Source organism: Octopus sinensis, linkage group LG5, assembly GCF_006345805.1.
Source record: "Octopus sinensis linkage group LG5, ASM634580v1, whole genome shotgun sequence".
Classification (NCBI taxonomy): domain Eukaryota; kingdom Metazoa; phylum Mollusca; class Cephalopoda; order Octopoda; family Octopodidae; genus Octopus; species Octopus sinensis.
The window spans coordinates 42,128,651-42,147,961 of NC_043001.1; the positions used below are offsets into that span (position 1 = coordinate 42,128,651).

The 19,311-nt window shown below is 37.9% G+C and overlaps 1 long non-coding RNA gene across 1 annotated transcript; it reads right to left on the bottom strand.

Moving 5' to 3' along the window:
* Positions 1-486: 486 nt before the first annotated feature.
* On the bottom strand, positions 487-18,598 carry LOC118763495. The gene is made up of 3 exons (XR_004999254.1): positions 18,511-18,598; positions 11,044-11,049; positions 487-497 (listed from the first exon to the last, which is right to left on the bottom strand). It is a non-coding gene; the product is annotated as an uncharacterized LOC118763495 (long non-coding RNA).
* Between the last annotated feature and the right edge of the window lie 713 nt (positions 18,599-19,311).

Here is a 19,311-nt window from a genome sequence, read left to right on the forward strand (position 1 = left end):
CAGAAATATGATAAAATATTTTTTCTTACATGTAGTAAATTGTAATAAATACTCTATTTCTTCATTTGCAACTTTTACAACCAGGCATGCTGTTGTTTTTCAATGATAAATCAAGCAGGCAGATTTTACAAGTGTGATCACTTATTTACATCTTAGGACTACCAATATATAAATGTGATTAAAGAGACACTATATCCTGTTACACAGTCTGACAAAAGACTTTAGAATTATACCTGTAAGAGTGCTGAAATTCAGCTTGCTCAAGCCCCCAGAAACCTTTGGATTGACCCAAGAAGGAAGGATACAGTAATGATTTCTAATATGGGTCATACATCAATTGAAGCAAATCTTGTATACTACTGGTATTTATTAATGTGATCTTTGTGGGACAAAACAGCAAAAACCTCTAGTGATATTAGAACTCGAAAAGTATAGGAGTGTAATTATATCTCACAAAGCATTTTATCCAGTGCTCTACTGATTCTACCATCCACCACCTTCATTTGAAAATGCATACTAACCATATTAAGCTAATAAGAGAAGCATCTACATGGTGGCTAGACTTGATAGAATTAAATCGCCCAACTTCACTCAAGATCTTTTATCTTTTACTTATTTCAGTCATTAGACTGCAGCTTTGAAATTTTAGTTGAATCAATCAATCCCAGTACTAACTTTTTAAGCTTGGTACTTATTCTATTGGTCTCTTTTGCTGAACCACCAAGTTACAGGGACACAAACACACCAACACCAGTTGTCAATTGGTGATTGGAGGCAAACACAGATACAAAGACACAAACACACATATATATGTATGTATGTATCATCATCATTATCATAATTGTTTAACGTCTACTTTCCATGCTGGCATGGGTTGGATGGTTTGACTGAGGACTGGCAAGCTCGATGGCTGCACCAGGCTCTAATCTGATCTAGCAGAGTTTCTACAGCTGGATGCACTTCCTAACACCAACCACTCTGAAAGTGTAGTGGGTGCTTTTATGTACCACCAGCACAAGGGTCAGTCAGGCAGTACTGGCAATGGTGTTTTTTACATGCCACCTGCACAGGAGCCAGACCAGTGGCACTGGCAACGGCCAAGCCAGTAAGGTGATGCTGGTAATGATCACACTTGAATGGTGCTTTTTACGTGCCACTGGCATGGGATCCAGTTAGCGGCCCTGGCAATGATCCCGCTCGGATGGTGCTCTTAACGTTCCACTAGCACAGATGCCAGTCAGGCAGTGCTGTCATCGGCAATGTCAGCAAATTTGATTTCGATTTCACTTGCCTCAACAGGTCTTCGCAAGCAGAGTTTAGTGTCCAATGAAAGAAACGTACGCATAAGTGGGCTGGTTACACCACTGACATAGGTCATGTGTTATATCTCACTTGGCTTGCCAGGTCTTCTCAAGCACAGTGTATTTCCAAAGGTCAGTCACACGTCATTGCCTTGATGGGGCCCAATGTTCAAAAGTTGTGCTTCACTACCTCATCCCAGGTCTTCCTCGGTCTACCTCTTCCACAGGTTCCCTCAACCGATAGGGTGTGACACTTTTTCACACAGCTATCCTCATCTATTCTCACCACATGACCATACCAGCGCAGTTGTCTCTCTTGCACACCACATCTGATGCTTCTTAGGTCCAACTTTTCTCTCAAGGCACTTACACTCTGTCGTGTATGCATACTGACATTACACATCCAGCAGAGCATACTGGCTTCATTCCTTGCGAGCTTACGCATGTCCTCAGCAGTCACGGCCCATGTTTCACTACTGTGTAGCATGGCTGTTCGTACACATGCATCATACACTCTACCTTTTGCTCTGAGCAAGAGGCCCTTTGTCACCAGCAGAGGTAGGAGCTCTCTGAACTTTGCCCAGGCTATTGTTATTCTAGCAGCTACACTTTCAGAACAACCACCCCTGCTACTGACTTGGCTACCTAGGTAACAGAACCTGTCAACTACTTGTAGTTTTTCTCCCTGGAAAGTGACAGAAGTTGTTCTCTGCACATTTTCAATGTTTATTGCACCTGAGCATTTGCCACATACAAAAACTATCTTCCCAGTTAGCCTTCCTTTGATATTGCTGCACCTCTTAGGTGTCCATAACTTACACTGGGTACATCTTATAGAGTTTCTACCTACGCCTTTTTTACAGATCAAGTAGGGCCATCTACCTGAAGGGATTTCTGGTTTGTCTGCCTTCCTACTTATTAAGACTTTGGTTTTAGCTAGGTTGACTCTAAGGCCCTTCCATTCTAATCCTTGCTTCCACATCTGAAACTTCTCCTCTTGTTCTGATAGTGACTCAGCAATTAGGGCCGTTATTACCTGGAGGACTATGATAAATAGGAGGGGGCTGAGGACTGAACCTTGGTGGACCCAGCCTCTACCTTGAATTCTTTACTGTACTTGTTGCCAACCCTCACCTTACTGACAGCATCCTTGTACATGGCTTACACAGCTCTCACTAACCATTCATTTATCCCTAGTTTCCTCATTGACCACCAGATAAGGGATTGGGAGACCCTGTCAAAGACTTTCTACATGTCAATGAAAGCCAGGTACAGAGGTTTATCTTTGGCTAGGTATTTTTCCTGAAGCTGTCTTATATATATATATATATATGACAGGCTTTTTTCAGTTTTCTCTTTACCATACAGCCACTTCTCTTATAAAAGGAAAGACGCATTTGATAATATAGTCCAAGATACACTGTGACCTGATCAAAACGCTTTTGATCAGAGGTCTTTCTGTCGAAACTGGCTGGGAGTGGCATCTAAACAACAATAACAATATAATAATAAAAACTGACAAAAGATTAATCTTTTCACGCATTAATAGACATAGTGTTGACACCAGTAGTAGTCTTCTATCACTGGCAACCATTAAAGATTTGATAAAGAAGCAGCAGCAGCAATTTTCCTGATATACATTCATTTAATAATTATATTTAATAAATTTGATAAAATCATATTTTAAATTCCTTTAAAAAAGAAAATTCACAACAAATATTCCATGAACTAATCTATCAATCAATCTAAAACTATTCAAAAAATACATTGAGTCCTAATTTTGCCAAATTTTTACAAAAAGTGCCAAGTGAGACATCTGATGCCTTTTCTTTTCTGACTTATATATTACCTATTCAATCAATATCCACATATACACTCAATGTACAGAAATATTCCCTTCTAGAAGCTTCTATAGCTAACTTAAGTTTAATGTAATTTTATTCTTTTAATTGGAGTTTTATTTGTCAAGATTGAAGATGAAATTTTAAGAGTATCCAAAATTATGATGCATCTTAAAATGGATTAAACTAATAGATGAAAGTATAATAATAATAATAATAATGATGATGATGATGATGATGATGATAATATTAATAATAATAATAATAATAATAATAATAATAATAATAATAATAATAATAATAATAATAATAATAATAATAATAATAATAAAAGCCTATTTTAAAAAGCATCAACACATTCTGGAGATTTTATATAATTTCTATTATACACCACATAAATCTGAAAAAAAAATCCTTAACCTTCCAATAATTTTGACTTCATGAAGCTTATCAAAGAAATATAGATTTGCAATAGCATTGTTGATAAGCTATCAAGCTTCTCAGATGGAGAATTGTGAGTGAACATCTGGTTAGTGATGCTATTGTTGTTGCTATATTTTTTTTTATTATTACTATTGTTACTGAACTGTCTTGATCAGCTCTGCTGGAGTACAAAAATTATGACAATAAGCAGTTTTATTCAATACAGATAGACTATAACAGCTTTGAGAGTCCATATTTTTCAATGTAATAATGTAGTGTTCTATAGTTGTGAATTGCTTACAGTTGTTGCAAATAGGACTGGTTTTAAGTTGCGGCTTAGTACCAAGCAGAGTGCATAAATTTGATATGTATTTTTTGGCACTCTTGACAGCCTCACAGTTACCAATAGCTTAAGACCTCAACATACCAAGGACCAATATGTTCATGTTTTGTGAAAGTATTTTGCTTTATATCCCATGCTGGTTTATGCCTCAAAGTTATGATTTATTACAATATTCCAATATTTGACTATGAACTATGATAACTTGATCCCAGTATATTTACAGCTGCTTAGATTCTTGAGCCCAAAGAAATGAAAAACAAAGTTGATTTAAATTGGATTTCAATATAGAACTGAGGTGGCCTCGACCTGGGATGTAGCCAGTCCACTTATGCATACCTTCCTTCTTGGGACACAAAACTCTACTTGTGAAGACCTGTTGAGGCAAGTGAGAATCAAAATCGAAATCGATCAACATCAATGGAAATTGTAGCTGTGATACCAGTGCCGGTGGCACGTAAGCAAACCATCTGAACGTGGCCATTGCCATCCTCGCCTGGCCTCCATGCCGGTGGCACGTAAAAAGCACCATCTGATTGTGGCCGTTGCCAGCCTCGCCTGGCCCCCGTGCCGGTGGCACATAAAAAGCATCATTCGACCATGGCTGTTTGCCAGCCCCGTCTGGCACCCACTACACTCACGGAGTGGTTGGCATTAGGAAGGGCATCCAACCATAGAAGCATTGCCAGATCAGACGGCCTGGTGCAGCCTTCTGGCCTCTCCCAGACCCCAGTTGAACCGTCCAACCCATGCTAGCATGGAAAGTGGACGCTAAATGATGATGATGATGATGATGATGATGGTTTCATCTGATTTGTTCTTTTTGTAAGGGTTTAGCCCTTTTGTTTTGCACTGTGCAGGATTAGTAATATTCCCATATTACTGGTAGCATAATGTGTTCTGGACAAGATACTCAATAGTTTCTCTCAACTTCTCAAATCAAAAAAAAAAAAGAAAAACCCCAGTATAACTATCACAGTGTGACACTAAACTAATGGAAAACTGATGAACAGTGTACAAATAGTTGATTTCTGAGAGTGAAACAGCAAAAGGCAGAAAGAGAATAGATTCTAGTGAAAATTTCCTTAATAAATCCACTTAATTTGTTATGTAGCAGAGTAACCTACTATTTCTGTTTCCATGTAGGATGCAGTAAAGGTTTGACCTGTTATAAACTGCAGCTTGCTGAGTGGAAATTATTACAACTGAACTTGTTTGTGAGAAAGAAAAGTAAATTTAAAATGTCAACATTTTACTTGCTATTAGTATTGTATTCAAATGATTTAAAATTATTTTTTAATAGTGCAACTGTTGTCCTCATTTTAGCCTATAGTTATAAAAGCAGAAGCTTGCTGAAGCAATTTTTTATTATTGTATTATAATCATTTTTCACACTCCTGTATATGGAATAATGTTCATTGTTAGATGTTCCTTCTGTTAAGAAGTCATCTGTGAAATAGGAAGGGAAAATATTGAGAGATCAGAAAATTTCCCATAGATCATTCCACTACAGCATACATTTCAGGTGTACCCAAAGTTCACTTATATCTCTGACACTTTAACTTCTAAGTATTAGTTACTGATACTTTTAATTAAACACAGTCCAATGCAGTTTAATACTGCACTTCATTCTTCTTTAACCTTCTGCACACAAGGGTCAACCAAACGAACATTACTTCCATCAACAGACACCTCCAAAACATCTTCCAATGAAAATGTAGTAGAAAGATAACAAAATAATTCTGGCTTTATTCTGGTTAATATTTTACTATTTCAGGGTATTCCAGGACTTTCACCTGTTCTTAACTCAAAGAAAAAGCAAAGGAATTCAAATTTTGAAGGCCATCAGCAGCGTAATTGCTCTCTTCTTCCTCATTTCTTTTTAACATCAAGCATCCTCTGTCCAGATGTCAATTAAGCTGTCTATCTTAGGCTATCACAATACACATGATACTTTTATTTCAAGGTTATTATCACTGGAACACCTAATAAATGTGTGTTATGTTGCTATATTGCACATTGATAAAACTATCCTATATTACAGACAACATCTATATATTTTAGTCAACATAGTATATAGTAGAGAGATGCAAACACCTTGTCCACACGCAAAACACATACTTGTGGTTAGAGAGTGTCTACATAATCCACAGCTATAGATTCACTTGTTGGAATTGTCTCAACTCATCCTGGACATATACTGATACAAGCACAGACGCGTATGAGTAACTTTACAGACAGAAAAAGAGATTATCAGCCTGACTAGCTCCAATCCCATGTTGGAATTTCATCTGCAATTAGTATCCTCATTAACTGTTCATAAACTCACTATTTCTGAGGGAGTAAGTAAATCAGCTAGATTGATCTGCACATATATAATGTATTGTTGTCAGCTAGTTCAATTAATAAATTACTTGTGATTAGGACTAGGGAAAAACTGGATGGTGTGGAAGGACTTATTGCTGTGAGAGCTGATAGATGAGGATACATGATTAGCTGAACTCACATTCAGGCTGGTTGGAGAACAAAGAGAGAAGGAAAAAGAGAGGGATTGTAAATAATTATTCAACACTTGCATATGCACACACTCACACACACACACACAGGCATGTGCATTAGGTCAGTCTAGAAAGAAAAAACAAAGATGAGGGTAGGAAGGACTAGTAGGAGATTTCTGATCTTCATACATATGCACATGCACACACACACACGCGCGCGCACGCGTGCGCGCACACACACACCAACAGAGTGACAAGTTGCTAGATAGCAGTTGGAAAGATGGACTGAAGAGGGAAGAGGGGAGAGTGTGAGAAGAGGATTGTGCCAAGAGGAGAAAAGAGAAAGAAAAAAAGAAAGAGAATGAGAAGAACAAGGAGGGGAAAGTTTGTAAATTACTGTTCTTCTCTTACATACATACATGTAATCATACATGCACGTATACATACAGTTAAACCAGCTAAGTGGCAAGTGACTAACTTGAAAGGTGAACTGGAAAGAGAGATGAGGAGGTAAGGGTGTAGACACATTACAGCACTAAATTCAAATGTTAAGGATGCAATATTCTTTACAAAATGAAATGTGATGTTATGGGTGTACACTGTATCATAATATATAAATTAAGCTATCTCAGAGCAGAACAAGACTGCAGCAGTATCTGTGATCATATACTGCCACTCTATTATGTGTGTGTGTGTGTGTGTGTGTGAGAGAGAGGAAAGAAAGTAACTTACTAGTCCATCCAGCCCTCATATTTCTTCTGCTCTGGTTTCTCAATTTTAATTTTTTTTCTTTCTAGATTGGCCTAAGGCATGTTTATGTGCTGTCTAGATACATAAGCCCTACTCTTCCGTCTTGCCATGTTCTTCTTTATTGACATCTACTAAAATCAACCTGTATGCAAATTAAACACTTGTATGCTCTCATCTCTCTCTATCATCACAGGAGAAGGTCCTTCCACACCAACTTTTTTTTTCCAATCTGAAGAACTGACCATATGCCAAGAAAAACTCTGGAGTAACAAGCTACTGGATTAGCTAAAATAAACTATATATTATATCTTAGTCTTAGTTCCTCCTGCTCCTAATTGAACCTTGGTTGATAAAAGATCTCCCAGCATAATCACAAGCCTTGTTATGAGTCTTGCTCCTAGATCAGGAGGTCCTTTCCACAGTCCTCAGCCAGGTCTTGAGAGGTCTACCTCACCTCTGGTTTTCCTCTTCAGAATGGGTCTCACCAGCCCTTTTTCAGAATGCATATCACTTGTCCAAGCATTTTCTACGATCTCACACTGTTTGGATGTGTGTGTGGTGGGGGGTACATGTTTGTGTATGTGTGTGTACTTGTTATGTTAATTAATAGGAACATTATATAGGTTCAATGTGGGGATCTTTCAAGTATTTTGGACCAATTACTGTGAAATGTGGGTGTGTTTGCTTACTTTTAAGGATTTAGTATGTTCATTGATGATATTTCTATTGTTTTGTGTACTTGTTACTTATTTTATCAATTTCCAAGGAATAAAGATCTTAATTGTTCATCCAGCAATCTAGAACAACATAACAATCTGGTTTTATCCTCAAGTCAAAATATAATAAAATAAACAATTGACAATTTTTATTTCATAAATTAAAACACACTTAAACCAAATAAGATTTGATTAGCTGGTGAACATTTATGCTGTAGTTGTTGAAGTCTAAGGATTCCTGTCTGCAGAGTCTTTTTAAAAAATACAAAATCAGTAATCTCCATTCAAAATAAAATAAAAATGAAATCACTAAAAAACAAACAAACAAACAAACAAAAAAGAGATTGGACAGTTAATATCTTCTATGAAATAAATATTTCAAAGTAAATATCTTAATTTTTACATAAATGCTAAATTATTATTTATTTCCCTCAATTCTATATTAACGAGTGTTTCAAATTTTACTTTAATTCATTTATGTAACATTATGCACTTACTAATATAAATTGTACAATACTACTTAATGTATACTACTATATTTCATAATCACACACTGTCCCAATAGGAGGGATTGTCAAGTATCAAAATGGTAAGTACTGTTGAAAAGAGGTCAGTTCCTAATTCATTTTTCAGATCCATCCGTATCATTTTTAATACAGAGAGTATACAGGTAATCAAAAAATTACAATCGTAATTTTGTTGTCTATAGCTGTCAAATATATACCACTTGTAATTAATTCCAAACATCTACAATGTTTTATGCCTATATGGTCTTGAATAAGACTTGGTTTAAAATTGTGGTTCTTTGTCTGACCTAGATATATTTCCAACAGTTTAGCCCACCAAGAATATTTTAAAACAAAACTAAATATATATTCTTATGCATGAACTAATTTTCTTTGTGGTATGTGACGTAATTTTTTGTTAAAAATTATTTATTTTTTATCTTGCTGTTACTTCATAAAGAAAGAAAAAGAATTTCAAATTATGCTTACAAAATTTCCCGTATTGTTTAAGAAACATCTAAAACTCATAGTTATTTTATTAAATGTTTTTCAAGTTATTGTCAACTGAAAATTATATTGTTCCTTCTGTTACCTTGCTAACAAATCTGTTCTGTAACTTGTACATTCCTTCTGCTACCCTACTGCCAAAGCTTCTCTTTTATTCCTATATCAATAGGAACACTTTTCTGTATCAATAGCAGAGAATATATCTTGGCTGAATTGTAATGCTTTCAAAGGAGCCATTGCACAAAGAGAACTTGTTTCATTTGTAAATGTAATATAGAGAAACTTAATATGTAAAAGCAATGTTTTCTGTAGATCATCATCATCATCATTTAGCATCCGTTTTCCATGCTAGCATGGGTTAGACGGTTCAACTGGGGTCTGTGAAGCCAAAAGGCTGCATCAGGCCCAGTCCGATCTGGCAGTGTTTCTACGGCTGGATGCCCTTCCTAACGCCAACCACTCCACGAGTGTAGTGGGTGCTTTTTACGTGCCACCCGCACAGGTGCCAGACGGAGCTGGCAAACGGCCATGAACAGATGGTGCTTTTACGTGCCACCGGCACGGGGGCCAGGCGAGGCTGGCAACGGACTTGAACGGATGGTGCTTTTATGTGCCACCGGCATGGAGGCCAGTCGGGGTGACGCTGGCAACGGCCACAATTGGATGGTTTGCTTAACCACAGCTGCAATTTCCATTGATGTTCCAAGAAGGAAAGGTATGTAGGCCACAGGTCATGTTCTCACTGGTCTTTCCGGGTCTTCTCACGCACAGCATACTTCCATAGGTCTCGGTCTCTAGTCATTTCTTTGGTGAGACCTAAAGTTCGAAGGTCATGCTTCACCACTTCGTCCCATGTTTTCCTGGGTCTATCTCTTCCACAGGTTCCCTCAACTGCTAGGGTGTGGCACTTTCGTGCACAACTATCTTCAGCCATTCTCATCACATGACCATACCAGCGCAAACCTCTCTCTTGCACACCACAGCTGATGCTTCTTAGGTCCAACTTTTCTCTCAAGGTACTTACACTCTGTCGATTATGAACACTGACATTACACATCCAGCGGAGCATACTGGCTTCATTTCTTGCGAGTTTACGCAAATCCTCAGCAGTCATAGCCCATGTTTCACTACCATGTAGCATGGCTGTACGTACACATGCATCATACAGTCTGCCTTTTACTCTGAGCGAGAGGCCTTTTGTCACCAGCAGGGGTAAGAGCTCTCTAAACTTTGCCCAGGCTATTCTTACCTTAGCAGTTACACTTTCAGCACACCCACCACCGCTACTGACTTGGTCACCTAGGTAACGGAAGCTATCAACTACTTCTAGTTTTTCTCCCTGGAACGTGGTAGAAGTTGGTCTCTGCATATTTTCAGAGTTTATTGCTCCTGAGCATCTGCCACAGATAAAAACTATTTTCCTAGTTAGTCTTCCTTTGATATTACTACACCTCTTATGTGTCCATATTTGCACTTGGTGCACCTTATAGAGTTTCTACCTACGCCTTTTTTACAGATCAAGCAGAGCCATCTACTTGAAGGCATTTGTGATTGGTCTACCTTCCTACTTATTAAGACTTTGGTTTTGGCTAGGTTGATTCTAAGGCCCTTCGATTCTAAACCTTGCTTCCACACCTGAAACTTCTCCTCCAGTTCTGATAGAGACTCAGCAATTAGAGCAAGGTCATCAGCATAGAGGAGCTCCCAGGGGCATCCTGTCTTGAATTCCTCCATTATTGCCTGGAGGACTATGATAAATAGGAGGGGACTGAGGACTGAACCTTGGTGGACCCCAACCTCTACCCGGAATTCTTCACTGTACTCGTTGCCAACCCTCACCTTACTAGCAGCGTCTCTGTACATGGCTCGCACAGCTCTCACTAACCATTCATCTATCCCTAGTTTCCTCATTGACCACCAGATAAGGGATCTGGGAACCCTGTCGAAGGCTTTTTCCATATCAACAAAAGCCAGGTACAGGGGCTTGTCTTTGGCTAGGTATTTCTCCTGCAGCTGTCTTACCAGGAATATAGCATCAGTAGTACTTTTTCCTGGCACGAACCCAAACTGCATCTCATCTAAGCTAACCCTCTCTCTAATTAGATCATTACCTGATCCAGCAGCTTGATACCCCTGTAGTTATTTGTATCTAGAGCGTCACCTTTACCTTTGTAGCAGTTGACTATTATGCTGCTACCCCAATCATTGGGTATAACTCCTTCGTGTATCACCTGGTTAACTATACGGGTGACTAGGCTATAGCCAACACTACCAGATATTTTGAGCATCTCTGCTGTAATTCCTGATGGGCCAGGGGCTTTCCCTGTTTTCATGCTTTTAATTGCCTTAACTACTAAGGAACTGTCAACTCGGATTGCTGGTCCCTCTGTTGGGTCGATATTCGGCAGACTCTCTTTATCCCATTCATTTTCCTCATTCAGCAACCCTTCATAGTGGCGTCTCCAAACCTCTCTCTTTGCATCCTCATTTAGCGCAAGTGACCCGTCATCCTTGCGAACACATTTCTCTCCTACCACGTCACGATTCTCTCTCACACACTGTCTAGCAATACGAAATATCTCAAGTCTTTCATCCTCACGGCGCAGAACATTGGCAATTTTTTTCTTATCTGCTTCCCCTCTGGCTATATACACCTGCCTCCAAGCTTCCCTGATACACTTCTCTGCTACCACCGTTCTTCCAGTCTTTCCAAGCCTGTTTCTTTTGTCTAATAGCCCTGTCAACAATATTGTTCCACCACGACGTTATTTTGGGTCTTGGGGGGACTTTGCACCAGCCGCAGATCTGGTCAGTGGCTTTCAGCAGGTTGTCCCTTAGAAGCGTCCAGTTATCTTCTACCCCATGTGTAGCTATACCACCTTCTATTTCGTCGAAGGCTTCAAGTAACATGTCTCTAAATCTCTGTCTATTTGCAGAGTCTTTAAGCTTCCAGACCCTTCTTCCCCATGTTAGTCGTCTTCTAGTCATCCTCTTAGTCCTGGTCCTAAAGTCACTAACTACCAGTCTATGTTGTGGGGTACATTCTTCACCTGGGAAGGTTTTGGCATTTATAAGCAGCCATCTTTCCCTTTTTCTGGCAAGGATGTAGTTGATTTGGCTAGTATGCTGGCCCGATCGGTAGGTGACCAAGTGGCTTGTCGGTTTCCTGAAGTTAGTGTTGCAAACCATAAGACTATTCGCATCACAGAACTCCAGCAGCCTGGTTCCCTCCTCGTTGCGGGAACCATAACCGTAGCCTCCATGTACGCCATGGAAGCCCCCCAGCATCTCATCCAACATGCCCATTGAAGTCACCAACCACAAAGAGAAGGTCCTTGTCGTTCGTCAATGAGGTGGTCTGCAGTAGGGTGTCATAGAAACGGTCTTTCTGTCCATCGGGTAGCCCTGGCTGAGGGGCATAGGCCGATATAATAGTTGCTAAACTATGATGGAGCACTAATCTAATCTTCAGTATTCTGTCACATACTCTGACTACCTCGATTACCTTAGTCAGCTTTCCACTTATTCTGATATTAAGTTGTTTTTTTTTAATTACTACATTATACTTTTCTTTTTCTTTTAAAATCATTTTTATGCAAATGTCATTGAGTTATGAGCAAGGATTATGCTTAGATTCTTAATTTTCATTATAGATGCTACAGTATGGAGAGTATGAACAAAGAGAATGAACAAACAAGAAATGATAAAAAAAAAGCCTAAAATAATTCTTTCATTTTAGGAGTCCAGTTTGCAAGGATATGTCACAAACAAAACAATACAGCAATTTTTATAACAAATGGTGTTTGCTAGACCTACTCTGTCCCTAGCTTTATGCTTAATTTTATTCCTTTGGGATTTGTAGGTACTACTTAATGGTTAGCTTCACCAACAAAGTTGAATGCATTCAGTTTACAATTGTACACTGAACAACCAGAAGAAGCAGAAGATGGCAGTAATATAATTTTATATCTGCTTCTCCATCTATTATCATTTATTTTTTTTGCTTGTTTCAGTCATTATACTGGAGCATTGCCTTGGAGAATTTTAGTTGAACAAATCAACCATAGTACTTATTTCTTTAAATCCTGATACTTTTTCTATCAGTCTTTTTTGATGAACCACTCAGTTACAGGGACATAACAAATGAACACTTGTCAAGTGGTGGTGGGTGACAAGCACAGACAAATATACATACATTTACACACACTCTGTACCCTATATTTTCTATGTTCATTTCTTCATCAGCACTAGAGTAGTGTCTCATCCCTAACAAAACCTCTTCCCAGTGTTATCGCTATACATTCATTCCATTCTTTAACACATGAGAGGCTCAGAAGAGAGCCAGAGTGAGAAGATGATAGAAGAATAAATGAAGAGAACCAGAGTAAAAAGGAGCAAGAGAGGGATTGAAAAGAGAGTGGGTGTTGGTTACCTACTTGATGGTTGTTAGTAAGTAGATTGGATAGAAGCAACTTGACCAAGCGGATGATAGAAGAGAAAGTGATGAAAGAGTAAGAACTAGAATGAGAAGGGAGAATAATAGAAGAGAACCAGAGTGGAAGAGTAAGAGTGTGAGATACAAGAGGGGAGAGAAAGAGGAAAGAGAGGGATAGACAGTTAATGATTGTTGGTAATGAGATTGAATAAAACAGCATGACTGACCTGAAGGGTATGAAAGAGTGGTAAGAAGATATGATAGAAAGAGTACAGGAAGATAGGAGAGGAAGTAATGAAGAGAGGGATTAAATGGTATATTATGAACATAACAATCAGGAGAGTCAAATGTTGATGACATACATCTTAATCTCCATCACAGTTACCATTATAATTTTTACATCCGCTTTCCCATGCTTGCATCAGTTAGACTCTTTGCCACAAGTCACGTATTTCATGAGGTTCAGTTTTCTGGGATTAGTCTTTACCACTCTGTACCATATCTTCCTTGATCTCTTTGTACCATGCCCTCCTTGAACTTTCAGATGGTTCCATCCATTTGAAGCACTCAGCCTTTTTTTTTTATTCAACTGATACTCTCCATTCACATCACAAGTTTGTATCAATGTAAACTTCTCTGTTGCATACAGTACCAATTTTCTCTTACACCCAGTTCTTCTCTCTACTCATCTGTATTCCATCATTCATGTACAGCAATATTACACATCCAGCAGAGCATGATCACCTCATCTCTTTCCAGTCTTCAAAAATCTCCTGCATTCAAGGTGTATGTCTCACTACCATGCAACATTGCAGATTGTACACAAGTGTATCATAAAATCTGCCCTTCACTCTGAGAAATAAATCTTTTGTTGTCACCAAAGATAACAACTCTCTTAACTTTTCCCATGCCATTCTTAATCTGGTATCTATTCTTTTGGAACATTAACCTCCTCATCATCTAGATAACAAAAATCTGTCAAGTATTTCTTGGTAGCTTGCCAAAATATTTAAAAGAATGTAAATAGAAATTGTATTGATGATAGCAAAACAATTTCTAATTTACATATTTTTCTGGGTTTTTAAGATGTCAAACTTTCTTACTCTTATGGATCTGATATCATATCAGCATAAATATTGAATCAGAATATATAAAGGATGACAATATGAATTAAGTGACAATTTTTCATTAAACATCAGATTAGGAAATCTATTGATTTAATACTGAAATTGTTAGTATATAAGTTTTACTTTTGGATACCTTTCCTAGTGGTAACCAATCAATATTTTTCTCCTCAGCAACTGTATGTATTGTTACATGTGTGAGATACTCTCCCTTTTACTTAAGTATACTACAGAGGTTGAAGTTACGTTGGAATTTCTACAGATCTATGTTTTTAAAGAAAACATGGGCAGGAACGTCTGGATAAATGGAGTCTCGTGAGATGTAAAAGATATAATGAAAGGATGATTAGGCTCAAGTGAAAAGGTGGCACAGTTTATTTGTTTACAAAACAAGAAGCCACTGTAATAATGTGAGAATAGCTGGTGTTTGTAACATGATGATAAATGAAAGCTTATCTATTTTTAAAAGTTTGTCTATTTTCAGGTGTCATTTTGAATGTTTGAAAAATATATATAATTTTTTCTTTAATCATCATCATTGCCCTCAGTCAACAATCATGATATATGCATGGGGACACAGAAATATCTGGGTCAGTGTCCAGGAATTTGATAAGTCCACCCAGGTTGGATGGAGCTCTGCATGCTGTGGAAAACAATCCTATTGCTAATGTCCTGTCTCATTGAGCAGGTGCAAATCAAGATAAACACACAAAGGAAGGATTGTTGTTGTTGTTGTTGTTGTTGGACAACAGTACTTCTGCTTTGTAGACCACAGCTTCTGTGTCTCATTGATCATTCACTGCTAACCTTGAATGAGCATCCTATCTCTGTGTGAGGCTTTAGAGCATTCACTCACTTTATTTGATATTAGGTTTGCTGCTGAACAAGATCCTCAACTTATTATGCCTAATGAATATTTTTGAGCATATCACTGCAGCCTCCATGAAATAAAATTTGTTTTGGCCATGTGGTGATCCCTTTTTTCAGACTAGAAAATGGAAAACACACACACAGTTGCCCCACACACACGCACACACTTGACATAATCCAAAGGGAAGCAATTCTTACCTTCCTGTGAAATATTATAATGTTCCGTCTTTTCTTTATTCCACTTTTTATCATCACTGAGCAAATCAGAACTACATATTTACCTCCAGCGTAAAAGAGGCCATACACTTCCAGCCAACATGTCTGAAGAGTCATCAATATTGCCATGTGTGATAGTGGGCATTAAACAGTTGGTAACATTTTGACCAACTATATGCTATAACCAGGGATATACTGCACAAAAATATAAAAATATAATCACTCAATTTCTCCTTTAGAGTGTGCTATTTTTGACTATTGGACAATTAACCAACAGATTATGTTTGTTTGTTTGTTTGTTTGTATGTATGTTTGTTTGTTTGTATGTATGTATGTATGTATGTATGTATGTATGTATGTATGTATGTATGTATGTATGTATGTATGTATGCATGCATGTATGTATTCTCATGCATATAGTTGCATATCTAGACATGCTCATATATATTGAAATGAGAAGCTTCTGGAAAGGTTTACAGATTTTTACAGTTCCAGTGATGGATTGGATCTGTAGTCTTTGAATTAGCTTTCTCCTTCCTGGTTTTGAGAAGCCTAATTTCTCAAGATTGGTATTTAGGCAGTGTATTACTTATCCCGAGGTCCCAATAATTACAGGTGCAAACCCGAACTTGTAATCTGGATAGAGTAACTGCAGATTTCTCAATAGTTCAACATAGGTGTTCTCTTTTTCACTGATCTTCAGCTTTATATTAACATCCACTGGGCAGCTAATTTCCACAACTGTGCAGTTTCTCTTCTTTATCCCAAACCATTATATCAGGTCTGTTGTACTTACATTTTATCATTTTATAGAGGTCTTCACTGGTACATTCCACCAGTATTCCTTTTTATTATGAGTGGCTATGGCTTCTACCGTATGGTGGGTTCTTATTTCTTTGTCCATCTGATGGCTTTTGTTATAGAGTGTCCTAGCTACATCATGATTCATCAGTTGATAATACCATGATGACATTTTTGGACAACTGCTTATGATGTGGGTGATATATTCAGTGTTAACTTCACAAAGTCTGCATCAGTTGTCACATGTTATGGCTTTTCCTGCATCTCTATCCTTTTTGTGCATCAGGTACTTGATTGATATTTCCTGTTCCTGGATTGCAAATGCATACCCTTCAAAGTGGGAGGTAGTAATCAGGATATTGGTCCATGATAAACTGCTTTGATGATCTGATGCTATCATAACAGAGCTTCATACTGACATATCCATGCATAGTCTTCTGCTGATATAGGCTCATCCTTTCATCTGATGATACATTGTGGTAGAGTCATGTGACTTTGGGCATGTATTCTAGATTATCAGACAGTGTTTCTCAAGGAGCTGCCTTCCAATCTTATGTGCATGTATGTATGTATGTATGTATGTATGTATGTATGTATGTATGTATGTATGTATGTATGTATGTATGTATGTATGTATGTATGCATGTATGTATGTATGTATGTATGTATGTATGTATGTATGTATGTATGTATGTATGCATGCATGTATGTGCCTATGTGCATTATGTATGTATGCATGCATGTATGTGTGTATGTGTGTTTGTATGTATGTCATCATTCAATTTAATTCAAGATTTCTTGCCAATAAAGAACCAGTTTCTAACCTAGATCCAAGCCTCCTTCATTGGAATGTATGTATGTATGTGTCTGTGTGCATGTATGTTTACATGTATATGTCTGTGTGCATACATGTATGTATGTATGTCAGGTCACTTATGAGGTTCTCATAAGTGCTACTGGTAACATGGAGTCCAGTACAACCTGTTGCATGGTTGGGTTGCTGGCAACTAAACCGGCACTCCCACCAGGCTACCCTGGTGAGGAGGGTTGCTAGAAACCCAGCAGGATTAAAAACAAGACCTGTGGAAAGGTTGGGTGAATCTAGTGCAGGCTCAATGGCTATTTCTCAATAGCACGGATATGTAGAAATTCTGGGATGGTATCTAGCATGCCAGAAGACCACTGGTAGTGAGGTACTCCTCAGCTTCTGCTGAAGCATGTCTATAGGAGAAGGTCACTCTGATACAAAATCAGATATACAGGGAGTGGCATTGGACATTTTGGGGATCTTTGGTTTGTGCTAGAGATCATGGCCTGTGACTCATAACGGCACCAGACATCTTGTCCCTGGACAATGTCAATAGAGTGGAGAGGGTCTATGAGATGTTGTGCAAGCCTTATTGGACTTAAAACTCTGCACAGGCATTGCCAACCTCTGCTCGATATATGCTGCTTGTTTTCTTTCTTTATATATATTTATTTTATTTTCAGGATATATGTATCTTTATTTTTAGTATATATTTATTTTATTTTTATTCAAAAGTCCTATGGCGATGGGAAGGTGGCGAAGCATACAAACCCGACAGGTTGGAAGCATGTAATCAGCGACCTGCATGTAGGTGGCCCATGCTAGATATAAAGTCATCTTGTCGCCCAAGACAGTGATAGGATTCAGTTGGTGCAAGGATGTCTGAGCAGCTCCATTTGGAGAGGACACTGCTCACCTAGAGGCTGGGGAGGTTCTAGAAAAGGTGAACTAAAATTGCCTGTCTTTCTATATCTGGTCAGTTCAGCATGACTGACGTATATACACCCTGCGCTCGAAAAACAAAGAAACTTTTTTTTTTATAAAATCTGGATGCACTGCACTTGTTGCTCGCAAGCTGAACCACTATAACATTAATATAGCTGCACTTTCAGAGATTTGTATAGAAGGTGATGATCAGCCTGAAGAAGTAGGAGATGGATACATCTTTTTTTGGCCTTCTGCCTTGTGTTTTTTTTAACAAGACAAGAGGTTTATAAGCTTTAAAATTTCTGCAACTAGTGTTTTAGTTTCCTTCATGTCATTCTTTAGAGTTTTTCACTCTAGTTTTCAAGTTTTAACATTTTTTTGTTGTTCTTCACACTAGCAGCTGGCTGGGTAGAAACCAACAAGATCATTCACTAGCTTTTGAAGAACAACTTTGGTAACCTTTTTGAATTCAATACCTCTACCACTTGTAAACATACTTATGAAAAATCTAAAAAAACTGCACAGTACCCATAACATTCGGAAACATACTTTTTACACTTAGAATTGTAGAAGCATGGAATAAACTGCTCACATCAGTTATTAACAGTCACAATACTGCATCCTTCAAGAATTCCATGCTTCCTTGAATACACCAACCCTATTCCTGATGTCTATACGCACATCTTATAACACTCTTAATGTTCTCTTTTCTATCTTTCTGTGTTTTATTCTATATGCTGTGCACATACATCATTGCTGTCTTTCTTTACTTGATTTATAAGTCTGCTTTCTGTTTTGTTCTCTGTTTTAACATTTTCTAATGAGAAGTAGTGCACCTGAGCACTATATATAATAAGCTCAATGAAAAATAAACATTAAATGATGATGATGATAAATATCATCATCATCAGTCATCATACTTCATTCCATAACAGCTACCTCTGAAGAGCACAGGGTTACATAATCAGACTGTTTCCCAACAATCTGTTGAACCCTTGGCACAAAACTGATAGGTAAGATTGGCTGTAATGGACATATGATAGTGTACACTTCAATTGATATAGATAGATAGGTAGACAGGTAAATAGATAGACAGACGGTCAGATGTGCATTTGGGTGTATATAAATTTGTGCTCCTTGTCTTGACATCATGTGATAATTGTAAATGAGTGTCACTGTAATGCTGGCAGTGTCATTCATTTCAAATATTTTTCAGAACATGTCTGGGCATGAGGAAGTATAACCTTG